This window comes from Pantherophis guttatus, chromosome 1 (genome assembly GCF_059756535.1).
Source record: "Pantherophis guttatus breed Tessera chromosome 1, ASM5975653v1, whole genome shotgun sequence".
Lineage (NCBI taxonomy): Eukaryota > Metazoa > Chordata > Lepidosauria > Squamata > Colubridae > Pantherophis > Pantherophis guttatus.
Window position 1 is genome coordinate 224,307,174 of NC_142063.1, and position 12,509 is coordinate 224,319,682.

The 12,509-nt window shown below is 39.3% G+C and overlaps 1 long non-coding RNA gene across 1 annotated transcript; it reads right to left on the reverse strand.

The window, feature by feature from the left end:
• Window positions 1-1,078: 1,078 nt before the first annotated feature.
• LOC117676883 (uncharacterized) lies at window positions 1,079-11,660 on the reverse strand. Its single transcript, XR_004594545.3, has 2 exons — window positions 11,299-11,660; window positions 1,079-2,022 (listed from the first exon to the last, which is right to left on the reverse strand). It is a non-coding gene; the product is annotated as an uncharacterized LOC117676883 (long non-coding RNA).
• Between the last annotated feature and the right edge of the window lie 849 nt (window positions 11,661-12,509).

Consider the following 12,509-nt stretch of genomic DNA (forward strand, 5'->3'; position numbering starts at 1 on the left):
CTCTTTGTAACAACTTGGGAGCTCTTGGACTTTTTTTTTTTTAGTCACTTTAGCTGAATCTAGGAGCACTCAAGTCAGCTTAGATGACTAATGTATGCAATCTTGCCTTTGGATCCCCACTATAAATCAGTCAGATGCCTATTAAAAGCTTATAAGCAAGTAACTTAGATACTGTTGAGTGGATTCCAATATCTGATAATTGACAGACACAAGCATTTTGTTTCCTTAATAATAAAGAAGTTTGCCATAGATTTCTTCTGGAGGAATTTGATTTCCCACTCTAGTTTAGGAGTGTTTGGACACCTTATTTACTATGATTCTATATCGGGGGAACTCTTTAATTTAAAAAAAAATGTTTTAAAACCCAATATATGTGATTCGACCTATAGAGCTTTACACTGCACAGGATCTGGTTATCTGAAGGACCACCTATCTCTTATAACATCAGCCCAACTAATTTAATCTTGCAGGATTGGTGTGTCCTTTGATTGAATAATGTCACTCTCAGAACCTTTCAAGAAGTGACATTTGAATGAAGTGTTCCGTGTCGCCCCCTCCCCCCGCCCCCGGTTCTGGGTACTAGTGCTTAGAGCAGCCACAAAGGGCTTGGCTCTTGAGTCAGGCCTTTGATGAGACTGCTCACTTCATCACACTTTCCATGTTTTATCTTTTATTGATTTCATTTTGATTTCTTTATTTAATCGTTGTGAGCTGCCCAGAGTCACTGGGAGTTTGACAACATACGAGTTTAATACATTATTATTATTATATCAAGAACTGCATTTATATATAAGTGTAAATATTTATTTATTTATTATTATTAAACTTACATACCACCCAACTTGCCTAGAAGTGACTCTAGGTGGCTTATATCAATAGCATTTATATGCTGCTTCACAGTGCTTTTACAGCTCTCTCTAAGCGGTTTACAGCATCAGGATATTGCTGCCAACAATCTGGGCCCTCATTTTACCGACCTTGGAAGGATGGAAGGCTGCGGCAACCTTGAACCGGTGAGAATCAAACTGCTCATAATCGGCAGAATTAACCTGCAATACTGCACTGTAACCACCATGCCACCAATAAAATATGTTTATATGCTTTTATACCAATAAAAGCCACAAGATAAAACATTTAAAAATATTTTAACATTTAAAAAATCAACACAAAAATTGGCTTAAAATTAACAAATAATATAGCAAGGAAGGGAGCAAGATGCACACGGAGAGGAGGTGGGGTCTCATCCCAGTCCATTAATCACCTCCAGTATGATACATCTCCATTGGAGGCCCAGACCAATTGGCAGAGCCAAGTTATGTATATTGATGTGTAGATTGGACCATGTTGTATATTTACACTTGTACCATATTCTCTCTGTTGAACCTTTTTATCCTGCAGATTTTTGCTTTATGCTATTCTGTTTTTAATTCTCTTTCCCCACTTTTTTGTTGTGGTAACCTGCTAAGAAAATAACATTATGGGGTGGCTCTGTGTACATCTATAATAAAAATGGAAGGAGAGGTCTTTTGCTTCCCAAAGTATGTCATGCTTCATGAAACAGGCACAGCAGGAGAGTCATTTTAAGAAATTATGTCCTTGTGTTGAAAAAGAAAAAAGTCCCATTTGAAAATGTCTATACAGATTACCTCCCACCCTCCCTGCCATCCTGAGGAGGTGGAAACTGCTGTTAGGTATGAAATTCTTATGAATTCTATTATAAAGACAGCACTGTGATTTTTTTTTTTTACTCCATTCAAGCTTTGGGGTATTTTCAAAGATATAATATATTCAGAAGTCAGTCTTCATGTAATACTAAGTAACTGTAGATTCATGCTCGTTTGAATCACTGCCCTAAATATAATACATCTACTTATGCATTTTCTGAGCATGCAAATTTGTAGCCATGTAGAATTGATGAAGACCTTTTGTTGATTTCCAGATTTGGAGAAAAAGCATCATGTTAAAATTCTTTCTAATCTTTGGGTTTGTGTATTATATTTGCCAGACGCCACATTCCAAAAACTGCAAAGACAAGACAAGAAAATTAATAACTTCTAATTAAAATTAATTGCCTGTAAAATAAGATTCCATATTCATCACATAAATTAATCCTCCATTTGATATACTGCCCATTCCCCCCTCCACACACAAACTACTCTCACAAACAAAAATACACAGAGATATGTCCCCTCCCTCCTTCCATCAGACTACAAAAAAAGTAGAATACAAAAAACCAGGATGGTGATATGGTAAAGGGAAGGGATAGCTGCCCTAGGAAAGGAAGAAAAGAGGGAGAGAAAAGTGGGTGAACATAAGAAAAGAAATGGAGAAGCCCCTTATAAGGGTTGGAAAAAGTTTTAACACTGAGCAGGCGAAAAGCGGTGCTTGTCAGAAGCAATAGCGAATCCCTAAAGGCATCCATGTTTTTAAACTGCTAATAAATTTTAGGGATCTACATCCCTGTCTGTTTGTTTTCAACGGTATATTCTGTTCTTCTCCATTGGTGCAAAATGACCTCCTGGTCACAGGATTTTGGCTACTAAGGCAGCTTGCAAGAACCCCTCTACAAGAGAAATGGGCTATTCAGAAGTTTGATAGATAGAACATAGAGGATAGAATAAGAGAGTTGGAAGGGCTCTTGGAGTCATCTAGTCCAACTCCCTGCTCGAGCAGGAGAATCTAGAGAGTAGAGATAGATAGATAGATAGATAGATAGATAGATAGATAGATAGATAGATAGATAGATAGATATAGAGGGAGAGAGGGAGAGGAAAGGAGGGAGAGAGAGAATTCTCTATGCCACTGAATGCTCCAATTTCTCCTTGGATGGAGAAATTGAGCATCACCTTCTGAAGATGCCCTCATTTTAAAGGATCCCATTTTGCAGAATGGGTTGATCCAGAAACATAACCCCCCAGGAAGGTCGCCTTTTGCCTTAATTGTGGAGTTGTCATAGCCCAGTTTGTAACATAGCTGCAGGGTGTAAAAGTGGCATGAAGGATAATTGGCCACCCTGTGCTTCAGAATGGTATGGGTTCTCACACTCTACCGGTATTAAAGATGGCAGAGATTATATTTTTTCCAGTTTAAAATAATAGCACTCCCTTATTAAAATCAAATACTATTTTCTCCTGATCTGTGATTGTTTTGTTTATTTATAGTCTTTCCCCCCACAGGACTGCAGTGGAAATGAAAGTAGGCATTAATATTTAAAGCTGGAAAGCTAACTAGCTACGTAGGTATCTACTCAGCTCCAGTGTTATGTGAAAATGCTTTGTACAGCTGAAATGGATATTTACGCTTTCCCTGTCAGAGAGGCAGTATCAGTTTTGTCAATTAAAACTGTGTCTATCTATGTGTTCCGTCTGCCACGTTTTGCAGTAAAGTGGAGAAACTTATTTGGATTTGTTTGAGGATTAATAGATTTTTTCTGTTTTTCATTAGAATAATGTATATCTATTGCGTGTTACTTTGATTTAAAAGTGGAGTGGATGAAGAACAGAGGGCTAAGCAGCAGCACAGCTTGCTTAGAAGCGCCTCTTTTATTTCAGGCCAACCCTTGAGATTATGAGAAAGAAAGAAAAATGAAATAAGCACTTCCACACTATTGGATTTTGAGTCTTTCAGCCCTCAAAAGCAGTTTGAAAGCAATCTACAAAGCAGCCTTCACTTTCAGGGACTCAGAAGCAGAACAAGAAATAATCCAATTTCTTAACAGGGAAATTAATAAAACAGCAACCAACATTCCTTGTGAAAGAGGAGAAGAAATTAGAGGGCCTACTCCTTGCTTTTTTAAAAGGGAAGCTACTCAATAGAGTTCTTCAGGTTTGTTTTCCCAGCAGGACCTACTAGGGCAATTGATACTCAGGAGCCAGGAAGATGCCTGAGCCAAGAAATTCAAGGGCAACATGGCATGTCCCCAGTCAGTAGTGTGCAACAGCAGCTAAAAAAGTCAATCAATCCTAGATTGCATTAACAAAAGGATAGAATCAAGATCACGTGACGTGTTAATGCTGCTTTACAAAGCCTTAATAAGGCCACACTTAGAATACTGCATCCAATTTGGTCACCATATTATAAAAAAGATGTAGAGACTCTGGAAAGAGTGCAGAAAAGAGTGGGCTGGAGCTAAAGCTTACAAAAACGGTTGCAGGAATTAGATATGTCTGGTCTAGTGAAAAGAAGGTCTAGAGTTGACATGATAGCAAGCGTTCCAATATTTGAAGGACTGCCACAAACAAGAAGGGGTTTGGAAAACCTATTTTCCAAAGCACCAGAAGGCAAGACAAGGAACAATGGATGGAAACTAAGGAAACTAATCAAGGAGAGAAGCAACCTAGAACTAAGGAGAAGTTTCCTAATACTGAGAACAATAAACTAGTGGAATGCAGTTTTATTTTTTTTATTTTTATTTTATTTTGAATTTGTATACCGCCCTTCTCCCTGAGGACTCAGGGCGGTGAACAGCCAAGTAAAAACATCAAATACAAATATTAAAATACAGTTAAAATATACATATATAAATTTGGCCCCATTAATTAAAAACAATAAACAAAACAGTTAAAAACACTTAAAAAAAAATTAGGCCAGCCCGGCTTGCTGGAAAAGGAAGGTTTTAAGGGCACGGCGGAAGGCACCGAGGTCTTGGATTCTCCTTATCTCTGGAGGCAATTGATTCCAGAGGGTAGGTGCCCCCACAGAGAAGGCCCTCCCCCTTCTTGTGGAAGTTGTGGATGCTCCATCACTCTTCGGTTTTAAGAAGTGATTGGACTACCATTTGTCTGAAATAGTATAAGATCTCCTGCTTCAGCAGGACTAGAAGATCTCTAAGGTCCCTTCCAACACTGTTATTCTGTTCTGTTCTGTTCAGCCTCCATGTTTTCAGTTGAACACTGGCTTTCAGTCAGTTGCTCTTCTATTACTGAGTTGGACGTAAATTAGCTGAACTGCTAAAGGCAGAGCAAGTGAGCAGGCAAGCCATGTAGGATCACAGAGCTCTATTACCAATGTGGGAGCAGTGCAAATGCTCATGTGGGATAAAGGTTTAACAAAAACCAAAACACAATGTACCTACATCAACTTGAGTTGACCCAAAATAAAGGCAGGATAAAAATCAGTCATTCAATCAATCAAATGTAGAAGTAGCCTAGTTCATAGTTTTACTATTTGATGTAAAATTGCTGGAGAAAAGAAAACATATTAAAACTGTACAATCAATATGGCAAAGAAACCCTGGGTTCCCTATTTATCAACTCACAAATATTCATGTAATGATCTTACATTTGAGTTTGATGGATCAGTAAAAATAGCAAGACAGAAATACTCTTCACAGAGTTCTAATTTTGAGATAAATTGGGAAGCTTGCCTAGTATTTATTCTTAAATATCCATGTTTTAAAAATGGAAGCTAACACTGAAAGGCATTTAATATGTTAGTATCTCATGGTGTCTTGTAGGATATCCCAACCACTAGAGTACAGATTTTAGGAGATGGGATATGGAGTAAATAAAAGAATTTCCAAAAATGGCTTCTGCTTTGAGAATCATCTCATGAATGGAAACGTTCAAGATTCAAGACTTTAAAGAGCAATCCACACCTGGTTGCAAATTTTTTCTACTTGTCTTATCGTTATTTAAAATGGAATGATTTAATTCATCAGTTGGAGAAAATAACGGGCCATTAATGCTATATGCTAGTGGTGAAGAGCAGGAAAAGAACCACTTACTAGAGTCTTCATTTTTTATTTCTTCTAGAATGCAGAGTAGACTGCTCCAAAGATTTTAATATTAAGATTTAGCAGGACTGTAATCTACCGTACTTGATAGTTTAGTTTAGATATGCTAATTTAGCAGTTGAGTTTGATTAAAGTTGTTTAATGAGGAAAATCTCAGTTCAGTTTTCAATGTTATTTTTATGTTTAAAATGTCTTTCATTTAAATTCATCCTTATTGGCACCGCCTTCATTTAATGTTAGTTTCTTGTAGATATTTTATTGATTTTCATTTATCTTCTCTGATTTGAGAAGCCAGTTTGGTCTACTGTTTAAAGCATCAGGCCAGAAAATAGGAGACTGTGAATTCTAGTCTTAGGCATGAAAGCTGGCTGGCTAACTTTGGGTGACTAATGATGGAAGGGAATTTTTTCCTGTAATTTATTTCTCTAATGTATTATATACATATTTGTGCACATTGCAAAAAGTACGATATTTCACATTTCGCATATTTTTTTGCACATGAAGACTTTAAAAACTGACAACATTTTAAGGGTTCACTGATGTGAAAGAGGGACTCTAATGTGCAGCAAAATACTACCACCACTACTACTACTACTACTGTGATCTGAACTCTGATCACATTGCTGTCATCAGAAAGGAGAACAATGGTGATGAGAACGAATAGCAATGAGAAGGGCCTAGATATTACAAAGTTAGTTGTTTGACTTTGAATGGCAGTTGGGGTGTTTTTAATTTATGATGTAAATGATGAATAACAGCATAGTTTTATTTTGGGGCCAATGGCATATGGCCATATGGGAATATTGTGTTGATAACCTTTTCTTTAGAAATATTCAGTGATCTGTAAGAAAAAAGCAGGTGACACTGGTTTTAGGTTTCACTTTATTTTGCGTACTCTTCAGTGGTGGGATTCAAATAATTTAACAACCGGTTCTCTGCCCTAATGATTTCTTCCAACAACCAGTTCACCAAACTGCTCAGAAGTTTAACAACCGGTTCTCCCGAACTGGTGCGAAGTGGCTGAATCCCACCACGGCTACTCTTCCTCTTTAGCATATTTTTTAGAATTTAACTTCAGCAATTCTTCATAAATCTAAAATTTGAGGCTCTTAAATAATTCTCTTTTTCTTTCTCTTTCTAACTTTATACAAAGATTTACCCTCTGTATGGTTACAGCCATTCGTGTTTGAATTCGGTGAATATAGTTTAACTACAGTTTTCATAGTCAAATATTAATGAATACGTCATTCTATGTATAGTATTGCTTTGCCGAATGGCAACTTGCTGTGGAGTTAATTACTTTGCAACTAGGGTGTAAGATGAAATTCAAAAAAGAAAAAAGAAAAAAAAAGAAGACTGCTGCAAGATATGGTCTTGCCATTGCTAAGGAATACCAATAAAATGCTTTTGTAAGCAGGCAGAGCAGGCAAAAGTCAGTTTCACTATGAGAGTAACTTTTGATAATAAAGCTGCAGGTCCTTTCCTTTAAATATTGCCATTTTGTGGGTCCTTGGAGTGTGCCCTTTTCACTGCAGCTCCTACCCTATGGAACACTGTCCCCTTGAGAACTCACATTCTCACCTCCTCCCTTCCTATTATCCTGTGCATCAGGATAATGAATGTAAGTGCATCAGAGAACGGAATGGGACAACTTGCCGCAGCCAACTCACCGTGGCCAATTTGCTATGGCCAACTCACCATGGCCAATTTGCTATGGCCAACTCACCATGGCCAATTTGCTATGGCCAACTCACCATGGCCAATTTGATATGGTCAACTCGCCACAGGACAATTCACTGCGGGACAATTCAACAATTCATTTTAATTATTTAAAATAAGTTAAAAATTATTTTAATTTTTGTCATTCACATTTTATTTTGTCCCTCCTTTGCATCCTTTCTTTAATGAGTCTATTGGATTGTTTCTTCGATATTAGTGTAACTCTTGTCCTGAGGTGAGCTGTCCCACAGAGAGCTGGCCGTGGCAAGTTGTCCCATGGTGAATTGGTTCCAGTGAGTTGGCTGTAGTGAATTGCTGTAGAGGTATAGTTGCCACACCAGGTTTTTCTATTTGAGGTTTGTTGTTCTTTTGTTCATCATTGTATATATTACCAGTACTTTGATCGGTTTATAAGCTTCCCAGAGTTATTTTTACTATAAAGGTAGTCCTTGACTTACAACCATTCATTTAGTGCCCATTCAAAGTTGCTGAAAAAAGTGACTTATGACCATTTTCACACTGTCATGTGATCATCTTTTGCAACTTTCTGACAAGCAAAGTCCATAGGGAAGCCAGATTCACTTACAAACCATGTTACTAACTTAACAACTGCAGGGCTTCACTTAACAATTGTGGGAAGAAATGTTGTAAAATGAGGCAAAGCTCGCTTAACAACTGTTTTGCTTAGCAATATTTTGGAGTTAATTGTGGTAAAAAACCCAAAAAACTGCAAAAAAAAAAATCAACAGAAGTCTATATAGGTTTGGGGAATACATATTGAACATTGCTCTGCATTGTGTTTTTTTTTTAAATTTATTATTTTATTAGTCAAATTTATATAGCCATCCATCTCATGAAAAGTGACTCTGGGTGGCGGTAAAATAATCAATAAAATGCATATATGATGCATATATTAAAAATATAAATACAAAAATCAACATTAATTAATCAACATTAATTAGAAATAAAGATATATATACAAACCCCATAAAGAAAATGAGTACATACATTCTCAATAGTGGCACCATCTAAATAAGACTCTGGTTCTCTGGGCCCCCAGGCCTCATGGCACAACCAGATTTTGAGGGACTTCCAATACGTCAAAAGGGATGGAGCTGAACTAATGTCTGAGGGAAAAATGTTTTGTAATGCAGGTGCCATGGCAAAAAATCCTGCTTCCCTGGATCCAACAAATTGTTCCCTCCCCTTTTTTTTTGTTACTTGGATGTACAATATGTTATGAAAAAAAAAATCACACTTCCTTTATCCTCTTTCATTGTCTTCTCTTTGTTCGGATATTTTAATGGTCGGTCTATAGCCAGGACTTGAATATGAAGAGAGCTTCGCTGGTTGAGCCATAGAAATTTATATTACAGGCCAACTTAACAGGTGAGCCCTTGTCCTTCAGCTTGAAGTTGCTCAGCTAGAATTCACCTCCTTTTCCCACCAAGCAAGGGCCTCCAAGAAGTGGTAGCAGATTGACCCTGCCTTGACAGAAAGTAATCCTGTTACGTCCGGACGGCAAGCACGAGCGGCCAAGAGAGCAGCCAATTGGTCTAAACGCCAGCAGGCAGCCGGCGGGAAATTGGCAGCTCCTGATTGGCCCAGCCTCTGACAGCTGAAGTATAAAAGAGCTGTCTGTGCCTCAAAACCTTGCTCGCTCTCCAAGGTAGTTAGCTAATCAGAGCAAGTCACTGTTAGCTGTTATTGTTAGTCAATAAATATGTTGTGAAGTGTTTATCCTGCCTCGCCTCCCTTCTTTAGCCTTTGTTCCATGAACAGAACAAATCCCTTTGTACCAGTTACAATAACAACCGGTCACCAATGCAGAAAAAACATCCAACTCCCATTTGAAAATCTCTATTATGAAAGACCTCCACAGTGCTTAACAGTTCTTATCATCAGGAAATTCCTCTTAATATTCAGCCTGAATCTTTTTTTAATATCATCCACTGGTTTTTATGCTGCTTTCACTTTTAGCAGTCATTCCCCTTTAGTGTGTGATGGCCTTTTAGATATTGGTCACCCCTGTTATATCTCCCCTTAGTCTTCTGTTTTGTAAGCTAAACACGTCCAGCTATTTTAAGGATTGCTCCTAGAGTTTGGTTTCTAAGCCCCTCGTTATGTATCCCTGCATATAAATTGCTCCACCATCTCTGGATCCCTTAAAGTGTGGTACCCAAATGGATTCAGTACTCCCAGCGTAGTTGGAAGTATCAATTGGATCCAAAGCTCCCAGTCATGTAGAGTTGAATGGAATTACTTCCTCCTGTGCTCTGGATATAAAACTTCTGTTAACACAGTTTACAAGATTGCATTGTCATTTTGTTGTTGCATCAAACTTCTTAGTCATATATATCTGTTGGTATTTGAATCCTTGGATTCATTTGACACATATCACCTCCAAGCCAAGTTTCTTCAGTTCTGTACTTAAAATTTGATTTTTCCATGTAAACGTAAAACCTTACACATACCATTACTGGATGTTATTTTGTTGGCTTTGACCCAATGTTTAAACCTACTGAAATGAGATTTTGTTGGTTAAGTTATTCACCAGGGACCTGTAATGTATTGTCTGCAAATCTGGTAAAGTGTCAGTGCTATTTTATTCTATAGTTTACTGCTAGAGTGCAAAATGGCACAGACTTCTAAGTTTCAATCCAGGGCAAGGAAAGCAGTTCATGAATAGTGGAGCCTGGATTCTGGTGTTCTCTGGCATTTTAATGTTTGTCTACTTTGAATGGAAGTTTTTTTTTATTCCTAAAATGCATTTTTTAAATCATATAACTTCCTAGCTCTTGCTAGTGACTTGTCTTTTCCAGGCTAGGGAGTAAAAAACACAACCAGATTCTCAGCTGCAGCTCTTCAAATTGCAGGTAAATGTCCACATCTGAGAATTCACATCAATCTCTTCCCCACAACCCACATACTTGTCTGAAATATAGATTCATGTACAGTACACACATAGATGTGTGTGTGTGTGTGTGTGTGTGTGTAAGAGAGAGCGAGCGAGCGAGAGAGCAAATTTAGACAGTGATGTGCAACCAGACTTATACAGTATAGGGTTTCCTGCCTGAGCAGGAGGTTGGACTAGAAGACCTCCAAGTTACCTTCCAACTCTGTTTACTCTACTCTACTCTACTCTGCTCTGCTCTGCTCTGCTCTGCGTTCAAAGAATCTACTTTTCCCATTTCCTGCTTTTTGTTTTCTAAGCCACTGATATAATTGGAAATTCTTTGAAAGTACACCTATCATTCATATGTTAGTAACTGTAATGTTAGAATACTTGTAATCTTTATCTTACAACCAGAGGTGGGCTGCTGCTGGTTCACACTGGTTTGGGCGTACCGGTTGTTAAGATTCTGTGCAGTTTGGCGAACTGGCAAATGCCACCACTAGTTGGCCCTTCCCACCCTACCTGCCCCACCTACCCCACCCCTCCTAGTCACTCCTTATCTCATCTTGCCTGCCTTGGCCGGTGCCTAGAGTCACACCTAAGGCATAGCTGCTGCTGCTCTCTGGTTCCCTTGCTTGCCTCGATCATGTGGACCTGCTGATCTCTGCCTGGTGAGTCTTCCTTCGCTTCTTGCCCAGCTGCCTCCCACACAGTCCTGGCAGCCCAGCCTGCTTGCCTGCTTTCCCTCCCACGCCATCCCCACAGCCCAGCCTGAGAGAAACAGTATTCCTGACTCTTGGGCCGACTGGCTTCTTCCAGGCAGCTCTTGCTTTACCTTTTGGTGTCATCTGGCAAAGATGAGATTTTTGTGGGCAGAAGAGTTTTCCCCACCCACCACCTCCCAGATGCCCTTGCTTTCCCCAAATTCCCCAAGGATTTCTTTGCCTACCTTATTTCCAGCTCCATTGTGTTTCTCGCCGTCGTGTGCAGGGAAACGAAAGTTTGTGGGGCTAAAAAAAAAGTTCAATCTATCAATTCCAACTTCTTGCCAAAGAAAAAGATCTCACAAAGTTGTGCCTGTGCCATTTCCTGCCGTTTCCTGCTTTCCCGCACTGTCTGGAAGGCAAGCTGCTAGCCCGCCCCATTTCCCACCATTTCTTGCTTGCCCACGTGTGCCGCTGGCCCCCACCATTTCCCGCTTGGCTCTGAATGCCGACTGAATGCTCTCTTCCCAGGTCTCTTGCTGACGGTTTCCCAGCACTTCTCCTTGTAGCAGAGCTCTTTGGCTTTTGAAATCCACCGCTGCTTCGCTGGCTGCCGAGCCCAAGCAGCTGATCCAAGAGTTCTGGATTTCAAAAGCTCAGTGCTACAAGGAGAAGAAGTGCTAGGAAGCCATCGGCAAGTATCACAGGGCATTGTTGGAGCTGAAGGGCTATTGCTGGCCCAGGAAGATTCTGAGGATGCCGCTTCAACTGCCTCCTCTGCGGGGGCTACCGCCTGGCAAACTCTTACAACAGCCTGGCAGGTAGGGTGGTCACTTTGGGGGGTTTTGGCCCTGGGGTGGGTGGGAAAGGGAATGGTGTGGGGGAAGGGAAGGTTAATTTTTTTTAAATAGATTAGAAAATAATATGAGGGACTTTTGAGGAGAAAGCCCTGCACATTTGTAGTGTTCGAATGGATTATATGGCAACTCCTAGTGACCCTATAGATTTTAAGTGTGGGAATTAAGCTCTTGGAAACTTTTGGAAGTATTCAATTTTGGTGACTGAGAGCAAAAGGTATTTAATGGCACTACATTAGAAGTACCTTAGAATTGAAAACAACTATTTTTTGGCAACAATGCTTTATGAAAATAAAAATATTGGATCCTGTTTCCACACAATTACTTTGTACTGTATTTTCCAATTATTTAAATAAGCTCATGTGATAACTTTTCCTACAAACTGTTCATGTTGACTATTTTGATAGGCTCTCTGAATTTGCGGAAAGGATCCTCTGAGAAGTGTGGATTTGCAGTATTAAAAAAGAAGACAGAGAATGGTGATTTAATTACTGGCTCTCCATATGCTCTACCAAATATCTGAGGCCTGCGGTCCCCATTTGTACCACCCAGAGGGCCAATGTATGCCTGTACATGCCTTGCTAGTTGCTTGGCAATTT